Below are 8509 nucleotides of genomic sequence, written 5' to 3' on the forward strand. Positions count from 1 at the left end.
TAGAGATGAGGTTTCACCATATTGGCCAGGATAGTCTCGATCACTTGACCTCATGATCCGCCTGCCTCGGCCTCCCAAAGTGCTGGGATTACAGGCACGAGCCACTGTACCTGGCCATTTAAACTCATGTTTATTTTTTAAGAGCCAAAAAAGAAAAAAATAATAAAAACCAAATCAAAAGCCACCTCTTCAGGGATATCTTCCCTAATTCTTCCAGGCAGAGTTTGCAGCTCAGCCCTCTCTGTTCTTGCATTTTCTTTGTTCAGTTAGCTGCATTTGTGTCTGTCCTGTCTAGTGGACTGTGAGCTCTTTGATGGCAAGGGCCATGTTTTAGTCACCTTTAAAATTTTTTTTTATGGTATAGAATTTGCATATAAACGTTTAATCTTTAATGCTTAGCATGATGTTCAGTTAATAATTGAAGGAAGGAAAGAATTAAGCAACACTAGATGGAGCTCTAGATGTCACCACTGGAGAGAAGGCCTCTGTGATTTTTGGGATTTTAAACTAAAATGATCTTCATTTATTAGGCCAGTTAATTCATTATGCAAAAGAAATATAACATTTAATCTTTGCAGTTTTTCTGTTAATTGTATGTTTCATCTTTCTCTTATATTAAATACTTTCTATAGTGCTTAAATTATATTTCTATCTCTTTATTTTTTATTTATTTATTTTTGAGACAGACTCTTGCTTTGTTGCCCAGGCTGGAGTGTCTCGGCTCACTGCAACCTCTGCCTCCTGGGTTCAAGTGATTTTTGTGTCTCAGCCTCCTGAGTAGCTGGGATTACAGGCGCCCACCACCATGCCCGGCTAAATTTTGTGTTTTTATTTATTTTATTTTTGTTTATTTATTTTTTGAGACGGAGTTTCACTGTTGTTGCCCAGGCTGGAATGCAATGGCGCGACCTCAGCTCACTGCAACCTCCGCCTCCTGGGTTGAAGTGATTTTCCTTCCTCAGCCTCCTGAGTAGCTGGTATTACAGGCATGCACCACCACGTCTGGCTAATTTTGTATTTTTAGTAGAGATGGGGTTTCTCCATGTTGGTCAGGCTCATCTTGAACTCCTGATCTCAGGTGATCTGCCCGTCTCAGCCTCCCAAAATGCTGGGATTATAGGTGTGGGCCACCATGCCCGGCCGTTATTATTTTTATTTTTATTTTTATTTTATTTTTTGAGATGGAGTTCCGCTCTTGTCGCCCAGACTGGAGTACAATGGCGCCATCTCGGCTCACTGCAATATCCACCTCCCGGGTTCAAGCAATTCTCCTGCCTCAACCTCCCAAGTAGCTGAGATTACAGGCGCCCACCACCATGCTCGGCTAATTTTTGTACTTTTAGTAGAGACAGGGTTTCACCATGTTGGCTAGGCTGGTCTCCAACTCTTGACCTCCAGTGATCTGCTCGCCCCAGCCTCCCAAACTGCTGGGATTATAAGGGTGAGCCACCATGCCCAGCCAACCTTTGTATTTTTAGTACGGATGGGGTTTCGCCATATTGGCCAGGCTGGTCTTGAACTGGCCTCAAGTGATCTGCTGCCTTGGCCTCCCAAAGTGCTGGGATTACAGATGTGAGCCACCATGCCGGGCCCCTGTCTCTTTATTTATATTTGAATATTTGGGTTTAAATTTTTTTTTTTTTTTGAGTTTTTTTTTTTTGGGGGGATTACAGACTTGAGTCACTGTGCCCAGCCTGGGTTTAAATTATTAATGGCAGCTGTGTTCAGAATAGGCTGGACCAGGATAGGATCGGAGTAGGCACGTTTAGTTGGAATTTTCTGAGTATGAGTGTGGTGTGGAAATTCACAGTGCCACTTGATTGCTGGAGGCCTGAATCTAGGAAGACTTCTTGGAGTATGGATCCTGTTGAGAGTTTGGAAGTGAAAGCAGTAGTACTTCAGGCAGAAGAGATGGCCTCTATGGAGTCGCAGAAGTGAGGGCCAGATATGGTGGCTCACACCTGTAATCCCAGCACTTTGGGAGGCTGAGGTAGGTGGATTGCTTGAGCTCCAGAGTTTGAGACCAGCCTGGGCAACGTGGTGAAACCCAGTCTCTACAAAAACTACAAAAAATAGGGCCAGGCACAGTGGTTCACGCCTGTAATCCCAGCACTTTGGGAGGCTGAGGTAGGCAGATCACTTGAGGTCAGGAGTTCGAGACCAGCCTGGCCAACATGGTGAAACCCTGTCTCTACTGAAAATACAAAAATTAGCCAGGCATGGTGGTGCACGCCTGTAATTCCAGCTACTCAGGAGGCTCAGGCAGGTGAATTGTTTGAGCCTGGGAGGCAGAGGTTGCAGTGAGCCGAGATCGCACCACCGCATTCCAGCCTGGGTGACAGAGCGAGACCCTTTCTCAAATAAAATAAAATAAATAAAATAAAATAAAATAAAATAAAATAAAATAAAATATAAAATAAAATATAAAATAAAATAAAATAAAATAGTCCCACAAGTGAAACTGGGCAGGACAAAGTAGCGAGTGGAGGATAGATTGGCCAAGTTGCCTTTGGTCAGTGTCCACCCCTGCTTTGATGGCCGCAGAGGCTTCTCAGGAGACTCACTTGCCTTCTACCTCCAACCCAGGTGAACGGAGAAGTTAGAGGCTGGAGCTTCTAGGAGAAATGGTTGAATGCCCATGAGTAGGTGACATATCGCCCACCTCCCTCTGACATGCATGTTTCCTAGTGAAGGGTGAATAGACAGCGGTTATCTCATCGGGGCTTGGCAGCCAGGGGCTTTGCTGGCAGGAGCAGCTGTCTCTCAGATGCTTCTTGTGTCTGGATCTTGGGAGCCAATGGTCCTCATAAACCAGGGCAGCTCAGTGGGGTAGGGGGCAGGGCAGAGTAAGCCCACTCAACTGCTCTCCAGCTGCTCTCCAGCCACTCCAGCCACTCCAGCCTTCAATAATGCAATACTAGTGTAGAAAAGACCTCAGATATCAGCTCATTGGGTGGGTTTTGTTTCGTTTGTTTTGTTTTGTTTTGTTTTGTTTCTGAGATGGAGTCTTATTCTGTTGCCCAGGCTGGACTGCAGTGGTGCGATCTCAGCTCACTGCAATCTCTGTCTCCCAGGTTCAAGTGATTCTCCCACCTCAGTCTCCTGAGTAGCTGGGATTACAGGCCCCCACCATCATGCCTGGCTAATTTTTTGTATTTTTAGTAGAGATAGGGTTTTGCCATGTTGGCCAGGCTGGTCTCCTGACCTCAGGTGATCTGCCCGCCTCAGCCTCCCAAAGAGCTGGGATTGCAGGCATGAGCCACCATGCCCGGCCATTGGTGGGGCATAAAACCCTCTGTTCTCTCTAACCTTTACTGGAATAATGGTTGGGAAACCACTGATCTAGTCCTGCCACCTCTTTTTTTTTTTGAGATGGAGTCTTGCTCTGTCGCCCAGGGTAGAGTGCAGTGGCGTGATCTCGGCTCACTGCAACCTCCGCCTCCCAGGTTCAAATGATTCTCCTGCCTCAGCCTCCTGAATAGCTGGGATTACGGGTGCCTGCTACCGCACCCAGCTAATTTTTGTATTTTTAGTAGAGATGGGGTTTCACCATGTTGGCCAGGCTGGTCTCAAACTCCTGACCTCGTGATCTAGCCACCTTGGCCTCCCAAAGTGCTGGGATTATAGGTGTGAGCCACCGCGTCTGGCCACCTCTTTTTTTTTTTTTTTTTTTTTTGACATAGGGTCTTGCTCTGAATCCCAGGCTGCAGTGCAGTAGTGTGATTTTGGCTCACTGCATCCTCTGCCTCCTGGGTTCAAGCAATTCTCCCATCTCAGTCTCCTGAGTAGCTGGGGCTACAGGTGTGCACCACCACACCCGGTAATTGTTTTTTTTGCATTTTTAGTAGAGTCAGAGTTTCACCATGTTGGTCAGGCTGGTCTTGAACTCCTGACCTCAAGTGATCCACCTGCCTTGGCCTCCCAAAGTGCTAGGATTACAGACATGAGCCACCGTGCCTGGCTATCTTCTTGTTAGCAGGAAAAATTGAGGCCTTCCTTTTCCCTTTCTGGGAAGAATGCCTCTCTCTAGCTGCCTCCTCAGTGTGAGGTTTGTGGAAGTGCAGGGTGTCTGCATCTTACCTGGAAGGATGGAGTCTTGTCGTCAGGTTGGCACTGAGCCCCTCACCCTAGTATCACTAATGTTTCTCCCTCCAGACTCTGCTCCTAATGCTGTATAGCACCCTGTTCTGAGGATTCCTGAGTTGGGGCAGGAGAGGAAGAGCCTGTGGGGAGGAGCCTGGGCAGGAACTGAAAGCTTTGGCTCCTGGTCAACCAACCAACCAAACCTTCATTCAATTCCTATTAGGTGTCAGTGCTGGGGGCACCCACAGGTGTACAAACAGGGTCCTGGCTTTCAAAGGACTTGCCATCTAGTTAGGGGAATGACATATGAAGAGACTAAGATGTGTCACTAGGGGGTGAGCAGTCACAGAGCCAATGGAACAGACAAGTGGTATCAAAAGGAGGGGATGATACCCAAGGGCTGGAAAGATCTGAGAAGACTTTTTGGAAGAAGGTGGGACTTAAACGGAGTCTTGGAAGATGCAGTGATTTTCTAGGTCCCCCATTTTCTTTCTTTTCTTTTTTTTTTTTGAGACAGAATTTCACTCTTGTTACCCAGGGTGGAGTGTAATGGCGCGATCTTGGCTCACTGCTAAGATCAAGCAATTCTCCTGCCTCAGCCTCCTGAGTAGCTGGGATTACAGGCATGCACCACCTCACCCGGCTAACTTTGTATTTTTAGTTGAGATGGGGTTTCTGCATGTTGGTCAGGCTGGTCTTGAACTCCCAACCTCAGGTGATCTGCCTGCTTTAGCTTCACAAAGTGCTGGGATTGCAAGCGTGAGCCACTGTGCCCAGCCGGGGTTCCCCATTTTTGAACAAGGAGGATAATGGACTCAACGGAACATTTGAGTTGTGCTAGCATAGGAAGGAGATTCCAGGCTGCATTCCTAAAACCTGGGTATGGGAAATAATAGTAATAGTAGTGGTGGTAGTAGAAGGTACCTCTTATAAAATGCTTCTTTAGGGCCAGGCACGGTGGCTCACACCTGTAATCCCAGCACTTTGGGAGGCCGAGGAGGGCAGATCACGAGGTCAGGAGATCGAGATCAGCCTCGTTAACATGGTGAAACTCCGTCTCTACTAAAAATACGAAAAAAAATTAGCTGGGCGTGGTGGCGTGCGCCTGTAATCCCAGCTACTCCAGACTCCAGAGGCTGAGGCAGGATAATTGCTTGAACCCGGGAGGCAGAGGTTGCAGTGAGCCAAGATTGTGCCATTGCACTCTCTAGCCTGGGCAACAGAGCTAGACTCTGTCTCAAAAAAAAAAAAAAAAAAAAAAAAAAAAAAAAGTGCTTCTTTAGTGCCAGGAACTGTTCATCTCTATCCTTACTATAGTGCTGTAAGGTAGGTACGGTTGTCATCCTATTTTATAGATGAGAAAACTGAGGCACAGGCTCTCTGGATATTACTCAGCTAATAAGTGGCAGAGTGAGGATTGAACCCAGGCAGGCAGTCTGGCCCAAGCTGTTATTGAGCACCAAGCTCCACAGATAAGGGTTTGGTTGGTTTTTTTTTTTTTTTTATTCAGAGTCTCACCCTGTCACCCAGGCTGGGGTGCAATGGTGTGATCTCAACTCACTGCATCCCCTGCCTCCCGAGTTCAAGCGATTCTCCTGCCCCAGCCTCCCGAGTAGCTGAGATTACAGGCATGTGCCACCACGCCCAGCTAATTTTTTGTATCTTTAGTAGAGACAGGGTTTCATCATGTTGGCCAGGCTGATCTCAAACTCCTGACCTCGTATTCCGCCCGCCTCTGCCTCTCAAATGCTGGGATTACAGATGTGAGCCACCGCGCCCGGCCTAGTTGTTCTTAAGGCAGGGAAATGAAGGCCCGAAGCAGGGGAGAGTCTGGATACACACCAAGTGCTGGCCCCCAACCTGCTTTTCTCCTACTACCACTCTCCCCTACCCTAAGGTGTGACTCATCTGCCATATGTAGAAAGGGAGACCGAAGACTCCAGATGCCTTGCCATGTCCAACACACGGGACCCACAGGCTGGACCCAGTGCTCCTCTCCTGTTCTCTCATCCCTAGATAGGTGACAAGTCCATATCATTGTTTTTATAAAAAATTCAGAGGATGCAGTTAATAACATTTCTGTCTTCCTCTCCTCCCCCGTCCCAGAGGATTTCAAGTTCTTCTATTAGGCCAAGAGGTCACCTTTCCCCCCTATGGTGAAGGCACGCAGCTGGACATGGCCTCTGCCTGGTCCTATTATAGTCTCTGGTTGGGGGCAAGGGCTGTCCTGTGGCTTAGCTTCTCTCCTTTCCCAACAGGGGGCTGCCTGGACAGTCCAGGAGTACCTGTGGGCAGACAGCCCTGCAAATACCTATGTTTAGAATTCTGAAAATGGACTTCATGGGGCTGTAACACCTGTGTCTGGGAGCTGTACCTTTAAAAAGGGATAGCTTTTAGGCTAGGCACGGTGGCTCACACCTGTAATCCCAACACTTTGGGAGGCCGAGGCAGGTGGATTAGTTGAGGTCAGGAATTCAAGACCAGCCTGGCCAACATGGAGAAACCCCATCTCTACAAAAAATACAAAAAGTAGTTGGCATGGTTGGGGGTGCCTATAATCCCAGCTGCTCGGGAGACTAAGACAGGATAATCACATGAACCTTGGAGGTGCAGGTTGCAGTGAGCCAACATTGTGCCATTGCACTCCAGCCTGGATGACACAGCGAGACTCCATCTCAAAAATAAATAAATACATAAAATAAAAAGGATAGCTTTTAAAAATTAGCTGCATTTCTCCCATTATAAAAGCAGTATCATAGTACACAATGGAAGTAAGGCAGAAAAAAAGCAGTGTCAACTTGTAGAAAATTTAGAAATGCAGAAGTAATCTAATTCTACTACAGGAGATAGTCATTAACACAGTGGTGGACTTGGGCTTGTTCTTACCTTTTCTGAACCTCGTTTTTGGTTCTGTGCATGTGTTTTAATGTGAGCTCATTTTGCGTATCTAGTTTTGTACTGTATTTATTTTTTGATGTATTTATTTATTTATTTTTTGATACGGAGTCTCGCTGTCTCCCAGGCTGGAGTGCAGTGGCGTGATCTCGGCTCACTGCAAGCTCTGCCTCTGAGGTTCATGCCACTCTCCTGCCTCAGCCTCCCGAGTAGCTGGGACTACAGGCGCCCGCCACCACGCCCGGCTAATTTTTTGTATTTTTAGTAGAGACAGGCTTTCACCATGTTAGCCAGGATGGTCTCGATCTCCTGACCTGGTGATCTGCCCGCCTCAGCCTCCCAAAGTGCTGGGATTACAGGCGTGAGCCACTGCACCTGGCCTATGTATTTATTTTTTGAAGACAGAGTCTCACTCTGTCACCCAGGCTGGAGCTGGAGTGCAGTGGCGTGAGCTCAGCTCACTGCAACATCTGCCTCCTGGGTTCAAGCAATTCTCTTGCCTCAGGCTTAAGCTGGGTCTACAGGCACCCACCGCCACGCCCGCCTAATTTTTTGTACTTTAATAGAGGTGGGGTTTCACTGTGTTGCCCAGGCTGGTCTCAAACTCCTGAGGTCAGGCAATCCACCTGCCTTGGCCTCCCAAAGTGCTGGGATTACAGGCGTTAGCCACCGCGCCCGGCCTCGTACTGTCGTTATTTAAGTTAGCATAGGAAGCAATTTTCTGTCATTGTGTAGTTTTAGACCTTTTGTTTTATTTCCAAATTTTATAAGTATGAGAACACATACATTGTTCAGAAAGTCAGATAGTACTACTATTGGGGTTGGAATGCAACTCTTAGCTCTTTCCTCATTAGATTCCTTTAGATTTTCACATTACATTATTTTCCTACTTTAGATTCCTTTAGATTTTCACATTAGATTATTTTCCTACTTTTTTTTTTTGAGATTTAGACATTATCTATTGACTTTCTACCATGGAAAATAAGTCCTCATCATTCTTATGCCTTTCTGCAGACATTTCCCTTCCTCCAAAAATACCACCATTTTGGGCAAATTACTATGAATATGAAAATATTTTTTACAATGAAACTATGTATTACATAGTTTTTTTTTTCTTTCTTTCTTTTTTTTTTTTTTTGGAGACAGAGTCTCACTCACTCTGTCACCCAGGCTGGAGTAAAATGGCGCAATCTTGGCTCACTGCAACCTCCACCCGCCAGGTTCAAACAATTCTCCTGTCTCAGCCTCCCGAGTAGCTGGGATTACAGGCACCCGCCACCACACCCGGCTAATTTTGTATTTTTAGTAAGAGATAGGGTTTCACCTTGTTGGCCTGGCTGGTCTGGAACTCCTGACCTCAAGTGATACACCCACCTTGGCCACCCAAAGTGCTGGGATTACAGGCGTAAGCCACTGCACCTGGCCCATAGTTTTCATAAATATAATATTAACTCCTGATATTACATTTGTTCATTTTCTGTTATAAATGAGGTTGTTAAAAGTATTTGTGCACAAAGCTTTTTTTTTTTTT

At 46.5% G+C, this 8509-nt stretch overlaps 2 protein-coding genes across 6 annotated transcripts in view; one reads left to right on the forward strand and one right to left on the reverse strand.

The window, feature by feature from the left end:
• PPP2R5D (protein phosphatase 2, regulatory subunit B', delta) overlaps nucleotides 1-8509 on the forward strand; it is a 27237-nt gene that overhangs the window by 11600 nt on the left and 7128 nt on the right. The gene's annotated exons all lie outside the window — the stretch shown is intronic.
• The window catches only part of MEA1 (male-enhanced antigen 1), a 13617-nt gene continuing 8766 nt past the window's right edge, over nucleotides 3659-8509 (reverse strand). Inside the window, exon 6 of the transcript XR_001006747.1 lies at nucleotides 3659-3690. The gene's annotated coding sequence lies outside the window, so the exon portion shown is untranslated. The remainder of the gene's footprint in view (nucleotides 3691-8509) is intronic.

Source organism: Mandrillus leucophaeus, unplaced genomic scaffold (assembly GCF_000951045.1).
Source record: "Mandrillus leucophaeus isolate KB7577 unplaced genomic scaffold, Mleu.le_1.0 Scaffold3, whole genome shotgun sequence".
Lineage (NCBI taxonomy): Eukaryota > Metazoa > Chordata > Mammalia > Primates > Cercopithecidae > Mandrillus > Mandrillus leucophaeus.